This window comes from Hyperolius riggenbachi, chromosome 3, assembly GCF_040937935.1.
Source record: "Hyperolius riggenbachi isolate aHypRig1 chromosome 3, aHypRig1.pri, whole genome shotgun sequence".
NCBI classification, from domain to species: domain Eukaryota; kingdom Metazoa; phylum Chordata; class Amphibia; order Anura; family Hyperoliidae; genus Hyperolius; species Hyperolius riggenbachi.
This window is the reverse complement of record NC_090648.1, coordinates 185667208-185681565: the sequence shown is the minus strand read 5'-3', so window position 1 is coordinate 185681565 and position 14358 is coordinate 185667208.

Below are 14358 nucleotides of genomic sequence, written 5' to 3'. Positions count from 1 at the left end.
GCACCGTTCATATGCCAAACAGCAGACGTTATTATGCACAGTAACATTATTTACCAATATCGTCCTACATAAGCCAAACTGCAGAAGTTATTTAACTGCAAAACGGTGAATGGATTTAATGTAGCACTGTCAAGGTTAGGGTTAGGCACCACCAGGGGAAATTTAGGGTTAGGCACCACCAGGGGGGTCTTAGGGTTAGGCACCACCAGGAGGGTCTTAGGGTTAGGCACCACCAGGGGGTCTTAGGGTTAGGCACCACCAGGGGGGTCTTAAGGTTAGGCACCACCAGGGGGGTGGATAGGGTTAGGCACCACCAGGGGAGTCTTAGGGTTAGGCACCACCAGGGGGGTGGTTAGGGTTAAGGTCCGTACTCACGCCGGACTGCAGGCAACGACGGGTCCGTCCACACCTCCCGCTGGGTGGGCGTTCCAGCGACAGTCCGGCGACTGTACACACGCCGGACTGTCGCTGGAACGCCCACCCAGCAGGAGGTGACGACGGACCCATCGTTGCCAGCAGTCCAGCGTGTGTACGGACCTTTAGGCACCACCAGCGGGGTGGGTAGGGTTAGGCACCACCAGGGGGTCTTAGGGTTAGGCACCACCAGGGGGGGTCTTAAGGTTAGGCACCACCAGGGGGGTCTTAAGGTTAGGCACCACCAGGGGAGTCTTAGGGTTAGGCACCACCAGGGGGGTCTTAGGGTTAGGCGCCACTAGGGGGGTGGTTAGGGTTAGGCACCACCAGGGGGTCTTAGGGTTAGGCACCACTAGGGGGGTCTTAAGGTTAGGCACCACCAGGGGGTGGTTAGGGTTAGGCACCACCAGGGGGGTTTAGGGGTTAGGGATAGGTACAGAGAGGGTTCTGTGTGTTAACGCTAAATAACAATAAGGCTTTAACGCTAAATAACAATAAGGCTTTAACGTTAAATAGCGATAAGGGACAAACGGATTAGCGGCAACACCGTGCGCCATTATTCTCAGGCGCCATTTTCAGATGGACCCGTGTAATGTATCGTTTAATGTTATGTACCATTTAAAATATTTACATTAATGTACCGAATGTTAATGTGAGACTGCTGGTATGCAAGTAGTTAATGAACCACTAAAATATCATTTGGTTGACATGTTTAAAGCCCTGCACGAGCCCTGATTTTAACAGGCAGTATGCAAAAATGGTGCTGAGGGGAGGAGCAGAAATTTAGGCAATACGCTTTGACATACAGGGGCGTATCTACAGGGGTGCACATAGGGCACCTGCCATGGGCGCCCCTCCCCCCTCACCTGGGGGGGGGCGCATCCCCATTAATCATTACATCACCCCTTTAAGTCTGTTTCCTGCCACCCTGCGCCGAGTGCTGTGCTGGCATGCATGGATGTGCCTTCCCAAAGCCTGGGCCTGGGCTGGCTGAGCCTGGCTCACCGGTCACCGCCAGCGCTGTTTTGTATTGTGCCGCCCGCCCGGCGCCCACAGAAGGAGAGAGCGAGGGGGACTTTTTCAGCGTGGGCTTGCCTTCACTTCCGCCGGTCTGATCCTCCCCGCTGCGCTGCCGGCCCGCCCGCAGCATCTGTGGTTGCCATAGTAATGTCGGCTCCACAGTGAGTCTACTTGTGCTGCCAGATAGTGCCTCGCAATCCTCCTCCTCCATTCGCTGTGGCTGCCAAGCTGCTCCCAGACCAGATCCTCCCTGCTGGCTGCTGCTCTCTTCTTCCCAGCGTCTGATAGTCGCCATAGCAACAGCGGCCGGGCCAGTGCCACTTGCTGCGTCTGTCATCCCCTGCGATCCCCCTCCTAATTGGCTGCCATACCGCTGGGGCTGATGGGGTGGAGAGAGGAGGAGAGACAGTGCGTGTATGTAGCACTGCAGCAGGCGCCAGGCAGTCAGGTGACGCAGACAGTGAGTGCACATAGATTAAGTGCACACCACTAATTGTCTGTGTGTGTGATTGTGAAGCAGCTAGGTGGCCAGCCCAGCCCATCACTACAGAGAGCGATCATAATTTCATCAGGCTGCTGGCTGCACAGTGAAAATAAGTTATATATGGTAATATACTGTATATTAAGTGAGTGATTCATCAATCATTCACCCACTACTGTCCAACTTAGTAAAGTTCTTTAGATACCATTTGCAGGTTAAATAGGCACTACTAGGCAGGCATATGTTGTGGGTACAGTGTGTGTGTGTGTGTGGGGGGGGGGCGCAATTTCAGTGCTTGCCATAGGCGCTGTTCTCCATAGATACGCCTCTGTTGACATACGATTTGTGTGTAAAGTTCTGTGTGTGAAGGAAGGTTCGTTTTTGCATTAGCTTTCATTGCCTCCATGAGGATCTACTCTCCAGAAAAAAGGGGAAAGTTCGGACTCCACTCTCAGTTTTCATGAACATATCCAACCGATCGTTTTTTAAGCAAGTCAAGATGACCAATATATTTAACATTGGGATCCGCAGGGGCAAACCCAGGATTTTCAAGGGGGGGTATTCCTGAAAGGTCTCCCTCATCAACGCACAATGCAGTATAACAATAAGGTAGGACATCATGCTGGGTACACATAATGCAATTTCCCGTCAGACCGACAATGGGACAGATCAGGAGCAGTATGGATACAGATAATAATGAGGACAGCTGACATTGCTAACTAAGGGGAAAGTGAAGCATTCACACAGCAGGGCACAGGGCTGTGCTCATACCTGACTCTGTTAAGTTCCCCAGAGCTGTTCCATGCTCTGTACACACGCTGTTGCTCTGTCCAAAGTCAACTGTAGCAGGGAAAGAAAGGGAGCAGTGCTGTAGATATTCTGGTGTCTCAACTTGTGCCTGTCTCCAGACACTGCACCGGCCCTGGTCTGAGGGGGGATTCTGGGCAGTTGTAATCCCCCCCTGCAGTGGCCACTGATCTGCTTCTCCGTTTTTGTCCACTCTAAAATTTGTACCAACGGGTAAGTTTTTAGTGCAAGTGAGAACTAGCCCTAATAATGGAATGAAATGCCCCTGAGACTGCCAGGGAATCTGAGATTAATGAATGTGTCACTGGAGTGAGTCATCCTAAAGCTAAGTACCCAAAGCCAGATGGATTAGGGAACTCCTCCTCTAATGCTGGGAATACACGGAGCGATCCGGCGGCTCGATTAGCCACCGGAACGACTCCCGCTACGTCCCCGCTCGTCCTCGCGGCCGCCCAGTTCGATTCCCGCTCATCCCCGCGGGCGCTTCCTTATCTTCCGCTCGATTCCCCGCTATTGTCCGCCCGCGGGGATCAAGCGGCAAATCGATCCGCACGGTGCTCGGACCTGATATTATCACCGTGTATGCCCAGCATTACAGTTGTTCCCTGATCTATCTCACCTAATCTGCAAACAATTGTGTAAACAATTATTTACATGATCATGGAAACTGCCACAAGAGTCAAAGGTGATCTTAGCAATCACTCTCCAGTGATCCGTCATGACGGTTGTTTGAACATGCTGGCAAGATCTTCATTAAAAGTAATTGATCTGGTGTGCAGTGGTAACGGCGTTCAATATCGCAACAGACCCCTTGGTCGAACTGCCCATACATTGCTACATGTATGGGCACCTTTACTCACATGCTCAAATCCTCTCTTTCTAATTCCTCCCAATGCCCTATAGTTTCCCCAAAAGGAAAACTATTACTATGCTATATAATAAGAGACAGGTGTCCATCCATACACCTGTCTCTGTGCCGCTGGGTCCCTGCTTTTAGCTACTGCGCATGTACGCAGCACGGACCCAGACAGCTGTTGGGACTTGCGGATAGGGCCAGTGAGCCAGGAAGGTGTGTGCGCGGGTGGACGGGTCCGTGCACACGAGCGGCAGGTGTGCACAAGCAGCGGGTGTGCACGCACGTGAGCGTCTGGTGTGCACTGCGCAAAGACAGACCTCGAGCTCATTCTTAAGGCTTGGGTCAACTAGTTATTTATAAAGCACTAACATATGCTGCCGTGCTTTACAGAGTACATTGTCTTGTCAGCGTCCCTCAGAAGGGCTCATAGTCTAATCCCTTCCATACCTATACAGTATGTCCATCATAGTCTAGGGCCAACTTAGGGGAAGCAAACTGACTTATCTGTATGTTTTTTTAGATACACCACCATGCTATTAAAAAGCATGTTTCCGTTTATACTTTTTTCCTTAATAAATAAAATTGTAATTTCAAAACTGTGTTTTGTGTTTACTTGGTTTTGTATTTGTCTATTATTTAAATTGTGATAGATGATTTAAGATTTAAGTGTAACAAACATTTAAGTGTAACAAACATAAAAAAAATCAGGAAAAAGGTAAATACTTCTTCCCATCGCACTGTAGATAAAAAGATAGATAGATAAATGAATAGATGATAGGCAGATGGATAAACAGAATTCTGTCACGTTCAGCTAATACCCTGGTTGAAGTCGGTATAATGAATTATTTCCCAGAACTGTTAATCAGAACAGTCATGAAACATAATCCGCTGTAACCCTGTCTACATCCTCCAGAAGGCAATGGACCTCTTAAATGTATTTTCCTTCTGCTCTTCATAAAGTTCTGACCTCATTACTTGGCTCAAGGAGCCAGTGTCTTCTATTTCATTTCCAGTCTGTTCCCTGATGGCTTATGCATCAACAGTCCACCCCCAGGTTTTCAAATAATTAATACCAAATATTTGATTACAGAGGAAGGATGAGACTGGGAGCATATTGCCTGTGAGCCTGTCTCTTCCAGTGAACCTGTGCATGGCATCCTCCTTGCATGCAGAGAGCTCATTTTGCGACTAAGGCCATGTGTGTTTATAAATCAATAGCATCACCACATAACACAATCTGAAGCAAGCATGACCACAGGCCAGATGTCCAGATGAGGAGCAGAACATTGCCTATATTGCTTTATTTCCATACAGTAACAACAATATTAGGTTCTGTAGCTACAGGGACATTTGGTCAGGATAAATACACAGGAGCAGCAGATGAAGACTCCTGCATTAGCCAGCACACCATCTGTGGGGAACACATGGGGTTAAGTGTGAGGAATGGCTGAACAGGAACCTGGAAAGGAAGCTCCCTCCCCTTTTAACATGCAAATTAAAGTCATTTGTAGTAATCTTAAACTCAGTGGGAATTCACACTGACCAACTAAAAAATCTCCTAAACCTCCAAATAACCTGACCTTTTCCGAACATCTGGCCTGAAATGAAGATCTCACAAAGAGCTGCACCATACTGACAGTGCCAGCTGATCTTGAAAGCGTTTTGTCACTTCTCTGTGGTGTTTAAACTTTTGCTAGCCTGAGATTATTCCTTTCTGTTCCATTCCTCCCAAATGTTATTCAAAGGCATTTGCAAGCGCAGCTGAGTCAGCATATAAATGGCTCTCAATTAGGGGCATACAAAATATCTTGCAACTTTAATTAAAAGATAAGAACAACATGTTTTTACTAAACAATCGAACTTCAGGAATGTGTTTTTCTTAAGCAGCTCACCTTGGAATATTGAGTGTCTTTGTGTTCAGCAGAGGATTTCAGCCATAGATTGTGTTACACGCTGTTTCATTTAGACCTGGTATGGTTAAGACTAAATGTGGGCTCTGAAATCACTAGTGAAAGGAGAAAAGAAATCCAGTCAGTGGCTTAAATTAAGCTGTTGCAGGCTACAAAAGCCAATACGAATCAATGCTGCTATACATCTTGAGTTAAGAATTTCACAAAGTCCCAAACTAATAGTACCATACTAATATAAATATTACTGTTATTGTGTTTTATGTTAACGTGTTTTCTGCAGCACTTTACATAGCACATTAACTACCTGTGGACCGCGTTGGTTGAAATCTACATCCTGCAGGTGGCTGCATGGCTCAGCTTCAACTGCCTTGCCGCGCACTCCTGCTGCTACTGGCGATTGCACCGCTCTTCATCTGCCGCAGGCCCTCTCTCTGCCGTATCTATGATGGCTCTATGACGGCAGAGCACTGTGAGCTGGTCAGGAGCCAATGAAAGTGGCTCCTGACCAGCTCACAAGACAGCAGAGATAGGGACCTGTGGCGATGAGAAAATGGCATGACCAGTGCGAGTGGCGGTTATGTGTGGCAATTCGTTGGAAGGTGCCATTTTATGGTACCAGCAGTCTCCGGTTCTTAAGGGGCCAGAGAGACAGCTAGTATGCAAGGGGTTAAACTACTCAACTGTTCCCCAGCGGAGCTCACAATCTATGTTCCTACACTGTATAAGACAGATGTGTGGAGGGAAGCAAGTTAAAGGTGCACTATAGTGAAAAATGAGAATATTTTAAAAATAACCGTACAGTAATATAGGTGTAAGATCAATAATAGTACATACAAAGTTTAAGAATAAGCCACTTAAAATGTTAAACATCTTTAAAAATTCTCTCATTGACCGACCTTGGTAGAGTTCATTATGCCTACAGTGGTGGAAATATGCAGTTGTCAGTGATGTGTTCTGCACGTGTCACAGAATGGCACAGGTGCCTTCACTATGTAGCTGCGTACTCCATCTCAAATATCTTACTTAAATATCTCAAATATTTTGCTGCATATAGGCCGTTCTGTGACATGCACTGTACACACATCACGGGTGGACCTGTGCAGGAACAGGTAAGTTGATATTGCTCACATCACTGCAGGGGTCCCAGGGATTGCATCCTTGACGCAGGAAAGACCGGGGTGGAGGGGTGGTCGGATCGGGAGCCCCCCCCAGGTTAATTTTGCCCCTGGACCCCAGCTTTAACCAGTCCTGACAATGAGTCTGTTTGTGGCTGAGTCTGTTATTATGAGGTCTGAGGTTGGACTATTTTATAGGTTTAAACATTTTAAAGGACAACTGAAGTGAAAGGGATATGGAGGCTGCCATATTTATTTCCTTTTAAGCAATACCAGTTGCCTGGCTATCCTTCTGATGCTCTGCCTCTAATACTTTTAGTCATAAACCCTGAAAAAGTATGCAGAAGATCATGTGCTGACAAGATTAGCCCCATGCTTGTTTCTGGTGTTATTCAGACACCACTACAACCAAATAGATCAGCCATCAGGAACCTGGTATTGTTTAAAAGGAAATAAATATGGCAGCCTCCATATTCTTCTCACTTCAGTTGTCCTTTAAGTGGCTTTTTTTACTTTGTATGTAGCATTATTGATCTTACATCTATATTACTGTACAGTATGGTTATTACTATACTACTTCTTTAATGTGTCAGTACGTTTTGGGTTGTGGGAGGATACCAGAGTAACAGGAAGAAACTCACACAGATATGGGTAGGATCATTCACAAATGTTGTAAGGTTGGTGATAGAGAAATACAAGTATTACCTTATTTTTGCAAACTATAAGACGCTTCTGACACACCTAGGTTTAGAGGACAAAAACCAGGGGACAAAAAACCTATACTAAACCTGGTGCATCCATGGTGAAGTGGCATCTTGTGGATTATGCCCATTTTGTACCTCATGCCCCCTCGTACATCTTGTGTTTCCCTGTGTCCTCCTCTGTCCCCCTTGTGCCCTCCTGTGCCCCTCATGTGTCCGCCTCTGTCCTCCTTTATGCCCCTTTGTGTCCTCCTCCATGCCCCTATGTTCCTCCCTTGTGTCCTCCTCTATGCCCCTCTGTATCCCCCTCCGTCCTCCTCTATGCCCCTGTGTCCTCCGCTGCATGGACACAGCACAGGGAGTCCCCAACATTGTGGTAGGGTGGAGGTTCGTATTGGCAGGCGTTCACAAGTCAGGAATTCCTGCATTTGGACTATAAGACGCAGTGACCCCCCCCCCCCCCCCCACACACACACACACACACACACTTTTGAGGGAGAAAAAGTGAGCCTTATAGTCCAGAAATTACAGGAACTAACTGAATCACAGCCATCTGCAATAATGAAGCCCCAGGTAAGTAAAACTCTTTTTTTAACATCTTCAGGTCTGCTTTAACCTCTTGTTCACCATATACAGTGGCATAGCAATGGAAGGGCAGAGGTTACAAATACAGAGGCTCAACAGAGACCCTTCTTCAACTGCTGTATTAGCTCTTCACTGGTACACCTCTCTTACAAACCAGCAATCTCATGCGGACGGGACCCCTGATACAGAGAGAATGGAGGGCACACTGCAACTCTTAACCAGTACACTATCCAGTTGCAGTGTGCCCACCATTCTCTCTGTATCAGGAGTCCCATCTGCATAAGATTGCTGGTTTGTAAGAGAATGGAATGTAATAATCCAGTGGCTGGATAGTGTACTGGTTAAGGGCTCTGCCTCTGACACAGGTGACCTGGGTTTGAATTTCAGCTCTGCCTGTTCAGTAAGCCATCACCTATTCAGTAGGAGACATTGGGCAAGTTTCCCTAACACTCTTACTGCCTATAGAGTGCACCCTAGTGGCTGCAGCTCTGGCGCTTTGAGTCTGCCAGGAGAAAAGTGCTATATAAATGCTCCGTGTTTGTTTGTTTTTTGTGTACAAAAGAAAAGAAGACCAAAATGCATGACTTTACATTTTTCAACATTGAATTCCATCTGCCATGTATGTGCCCATATAGCCATCCTATCCAGATCCTGTTACAGTAAGTCACTATTCCTGTGAGTTGATGATTCTGCACAATTTTGTATCATCTGCAAAAATAGCAACATTGCTTTCTACTTCATCTACTAGATCATTAATAAATAAATTGAAGAGCACTGGACCCAGTACAGACCCCTGTGGGACCCCACTGCTAACAGTCACCCATTTTGAATAAGATCCATTGACCACAACTCTTTGTTTTCTGTCCATTTGCCAGTTCCCTATCCATGAACACAGACTCTTCCCCAGTCCTTGCATCCTCAACTTTTGCACCAGACTTCTGTGGGAAACAGTGTCGAGGGCCTTTGCAAAGTCCAAGTATATCACATCTACAGCATTCCCAATATCCACATTACTGTTCACTACCTCATAAAAGCTGAGTATGTTAATCAAACAGGACCTGTCTTAAGTAAACCCATGCTGATGCTGAGAAATAAGATTATTTTCTACTATGAAGTCTTGTATAGTATCTCTTAGTACCCCCTCAAATAGTTTGCATACAACTGATGTTAAGCTTACAGGTCTATAATTTCCCGGATCTGATTTCTTGCCCTTCCTAAATAATGAGAAAACGTGTGCTGTACGCCAATCCACTGGAACTCTGCCAGTTGAAAGAGAGTCACAAAAGATGAAATAAACGGGTTTATCGATAACTGAACTTAATTCCCTTAGAACCCGAGGATGTATGCCATCCTGGCCAGGTGCCTTGTCTATTTTTAATTTATTTAGTTTTGCCTTCAATTCATCCTGCCTTAAGTATTTAATATTACAATTGGAAGATTGAGACTCTTCTGCATCTGTAATTTGCAACAGTGTTGTTTCCCTTGTGAAGACAGAGGCAAAGAAAGCATTTAATAACTCCGCCTTACCTTGGTCATCCACCATTTAGTTCCCACCCTCATCCTTTAGGAGTCTAATACAGTCAGCCTTTCTTATTTTAGAGTTGATGTACTTGTAAAACTTTTTTTGGGGTTAGAGTTGAAATCCCTAGGGATATGATTTTCAGCTTCGATCTTTGCCAGCCTACTTTCTTTTTTACAACTTTTATTGCACTCCTTATAATTGCTTAATGCAGCCTCAGTCCCCTCCTGTTCCTTTGACAGTACATGCTGCTTGCCTATTGTCAATCAAAATGTCTGTACAGTGTCTTTTCCCAACAATGCCGCCCTAAGAACCAAGTTGCGTAATAGTTAATATTGACATTGCTTGAAAGTGTGTATGCAGGTTACAACTTTAAGAGTACAGTCAGTCACTGACTAAAATATATTTAATAACAGATTTTAGTCGACATAAGATACATTGCTTTAACTGCTTTCTGTGTCCCCTTTGTAATTAATTTTCTGTCAAGGTAACCAAAATCATTTTGAGAGAAAGTAAAGGGAAATCTCTTCTTCAAAAGAGAAAAATCAAAATCATCTACGAGTCCCTTATTTAGTGCCAAACTGCTGCCTTACATTTCAGTTTAAATAATAAATTTGAGTTAAAATGGTAACCAAGGGGCAGCATGATGGCTTAGCAGATGCTACTTGCCCTGGAGTCCTAGATTCAAATCTTTCCAAGAGTTTCCTCTGGATAGTCCAGTTTTCCTTAACCACTTTGCATCCAGACCTTGTTTCCCACTTATGGACCAGAGCAGTTTTGACAGTTTATCTATGTCCTAATTTAATCAGAAATAATTTTATCCCGACTTATGACACAGAAATGAAATATATATTGTTTTTTTCAAGGCAAACTAGGCTTTCATTGTATGCCATTTTTTTCCCTTGAACAATTTTGTTTTCTATGAATTTTAATGGGAAAACAAGGAAAAAATAGAAAAAACACATTATTTCTCAGTTTTACCAATTCCAATTTAAAAATAAAAAGTGCTACTGTAGATAAAAGAACAGACATTTTGTTTGGCTATTCTTACCGCTTATCACAAAACTTTTATATGATTATGTTCCTGTCACAATTTATAGTGAAGATATTAGATTCTGAAATAATGCTACAGAGTGTATTTTTCACTATGAACTGAGAAAATAAAAGTATTTTAATGGTAAATATCTATCTCATTAGCTCAGGGAACATATATTCCCATTCACCAATCAGTGCTGCATCAGATAGTGCCAGTGCTGTGCAGGAGCAAGCCCAATCCTGCACAGCACTGCTTCTGCTACAAGACGTATATCTACTGACTCGTGGCATAGATGAAGTCACAGAGGACTTAGATGTACTGTAGTGGTGGATAAATTGGTTAAGAAACATGCTGGTAAGTTAATTGGTTCTCCCCAAAAACTGGCTTCATACTGTAGTAGGGACATTAGGCTATTATGACTATACAAATTATTTGTTTGTCAGCTCCTTTGAGGGACATCAAATGGCATGACTATGTGTTATGTAAAGAGTTGCAGAAGATGCCAGCACTGTACAAATAGAAATAAAAGCCAGCTTAAAATAACATGAAATGAGACTCTGACTGATAATGCAACATCCTTCTACTACTGATTGTATTTCTCCTCCATCATACAGATTATCTCCTGCTTCTGTTGACAGGAGAGAAATGACTCAGCAGCAGCCCATCCTCCAGTCACTCTGTTTACAGATGTTATCAGCACTTCAACAGAAAGAGAATTATAAATCAGTTTAACCCTGTAGAGCCACTGGGAAAAGTTTACCAGAGATTACTCAAGCAGAAACCACCACAATCCCTAGCATGATTACCATCGATGAGAACACATTTCACATAGTTGTAATTTTGCATCGTAATGCAAAATTTCAAGGAAAATTGTAATTAATTTTGTCTGTAATTGAAATCAGAACCCATAATTTCACATTTTCGGGTAATTTTCTCATAATTTTGGGCTGACTTTAGTGGTTAATAGCAACCTTCCCCCCATCCCCCACATGCTATTGTCACCACAGTTCTCACCGGTACCCCTATAGAAGTTCCCCCAGGAGGGTGCCTCCTGCTCATCATCCAATGTTTCAGTCATCAGAAATGCTACAGGCCCCAAGGATTTTTTTTTCATTGAATAGAGTTTCGTCAGTAAGGGGGCTTTTAGGACCATTGTAGTCCCTTACACACTCCAATGAGTTCTGGGTCACCATGAGCTTGCTGGTTAGTCTGTACCTCTCGGTTTACAAGCCCTACTCCATAGAGCCAAATGAATCCATGCCATGCACTGATGAGGATCAAACAATCCGAAACAGTCTGTATGCATGTTGGATTATTATGGCTCTGTACAATTTAACAAGCTGACACATCATTGCATTCCAGCGGTTCTGGAGGTGTGTTTAGCTTCTAAGGGTACAATGGTTAATTTGCATATATTCAGCAGTGGTGCTCTGGGAGACATCTTGAGCTCACTCTAACCTGAATTATCGCAAATTCTTTCTGTTTTAGGAAAGCAAATTTTTGTTTTTCTTAACATCTTAGTAAGGGGGCTTTTAGGACCATTGTAGTCCCTTACACACTCCAATGAGTTCTGGGTCACCATGAGCTTGCTGGTTAGTCTGTACCTCTCGGTTTACAAGCCCTACTCCATAGAGCCAAATGAATCCATGCCATGCACTGATGAGGATCAAACAATCCGAAACAGTCTGTATGCATGTTGGATTATTATGGCTCTGTACAATTTAACAAGCTGACACATCATTGCATTCCAGCGGTTCTGGAGGTGTGTTTAGCTTCTAAGGGTACAATGGTTAATTTGCATATATTCAGCAGTGGTGCTCTGGGAGACATCTCGAGCTCACTCTAACCTGAATTATCGCAAATTCTTTCTGTTTTAGGAAAGCAAATTTTTGTTTGTCAAACAGTTGCAAATGGTATTTGTGGAGCAACAATATAGATGCAAGGAGGGTTAGCATAATCACAGTATGTGAAGCACAAGCCAGAAAACATTCTATGCCAAGTACATAGAGCATACAACATATGCAACCCATCTGTTTTATGGGTGAGAATAATCTACCCAGTTGAAAACATCTAATAGGCAAGCTTATAATTTGCACTGTATAGTGAGGATACAAGACCAGAGGCCCAAGGTTACAGTCGCTAATTCATACACACAAAGGGGGAGAGGGGCCTCTCGTGTTTGTCATCTACTATGGAACTACAATGCACAGTATACTCAGTAAATGGCTCAGGAGCCCCAGGTTGCCACATTCATTCAGAGCATGATTCACTGCAAGACTCTGACAAACTACACAAATTACATTGTCATGTCAAAGTAGCTTTTCATGGTACTATTCCCAGTATTAAAGATAATGACAACAGGCACAGGAAAGTGACTCACTAGGAAATGGAAGGGCTGGAAAGCTTTGTCTTGTCAGCAGGAGTTCTTGGGGATGGAACAAAGAGCTGCGGCTAACACATACCTTAATAGACTCAAGAACTTTAATCTGGTGTCCATTTTCTAGGATTAGCCCGAATATTACAATATCTAGTAAATAAGGCTTTCTGATTCAAGCCTCTGAAACTACATTTGCTCCACCTTGGAACCAAAGGCTTCTTTCTTTCTTTCTTTCTTTCTTTTTGTAGTTTTACCCACATCTTACATTTGCCATTGTCTTTTATGCCTTCATAGATTTTACATTGTATTATGCACTTTATTGAAAGGGCGCCTGGACTGAAAATATGTCTGTAAACTACACACACTAGTATAAGGGGTGCTTGTGCTTAATAATAATAATTATAATAGTAATAATGTATATAGCTGCCAGCATCTTTCATGGTGCTGTACTAAAAATACAAAATTTAACAATACAATATAAACAATACAACTATTAACAATACAAGTCAATGATAGATTACAGCTGATGCAGTTAATAAAGCAAATACAGATTTATACATAGGGTACATACTTACCTGTTTATTAATTGTGTTTAACGTCCCGCCTCGCGCATAATCAGCATTACTTGAGTACACATGCCTAGAATGCGCCCAGCTCCTGCTACTGTGCACAGCGGGATGCGAGTTTGACTGCCTCCAGTCGGAGCAAAGGTCAAAGGAGGGCATTCCAACTACACTGATAAACTGGTAAGTATAAGTACCCATATTACATACTTAAAGAGGAATTCCAGTGAAAATAATGTAAGAAAAAAGTGCTTCATTTTTACAATAATTATATATAAATGATTTAGTCAGTGTTTGCCCATTGTAAAATCTTTCCTCTCCCTGATTTATATTCTGAAATTTATGACATGGTGACATTTTTACTGCTGGCAGGTGAAGTCAGTGGAAGGAGATGCTGCTTGCTTTTTATTGGCAGTTGGAAACAGCTGTAAACAGCTGTTATTTCCCACAATGCAACAAGGCTCCCACAGTGTTATGTCAGAACCATGGTCCTGACATCACACTGTGGGAGGGGTTTCACCACAATATCAGCCATACAGAGCCCCCGATGATCCGTTTGAGAAAAGGAAAAGATTTCTCATGGGAAAGGAGGTATCTGCTATTGATTGGGATGAAGTTCAATTCTTGGTTATGGTTTCTCTTTAAGCTGGCCAAACACTATTCAATTATCACTAACTCTTCACTGGTTGCCAGTAGAAAATAGAAACATTTTAATATCCACCTGCTGCCATTGAAGACTCTAAACCACATGGGACCCAAGTACATAGCAAATCTATTGGAACTACCGTATATGTCCCTCCACGCACCCTCCGCTCTGCAAATAAGATGAATTTTGTTGGTCCCAGGATTCACTTAAAAACATTTGGTGCCCGGGCCTTTTCCTATTCAGCCCCTACTCTATAGAACTCACTTCCACAATCGATGCAAGAAGCCCCTTCTCTGGACAGCTTTAAGAAGGCTAAAAACCAACTACT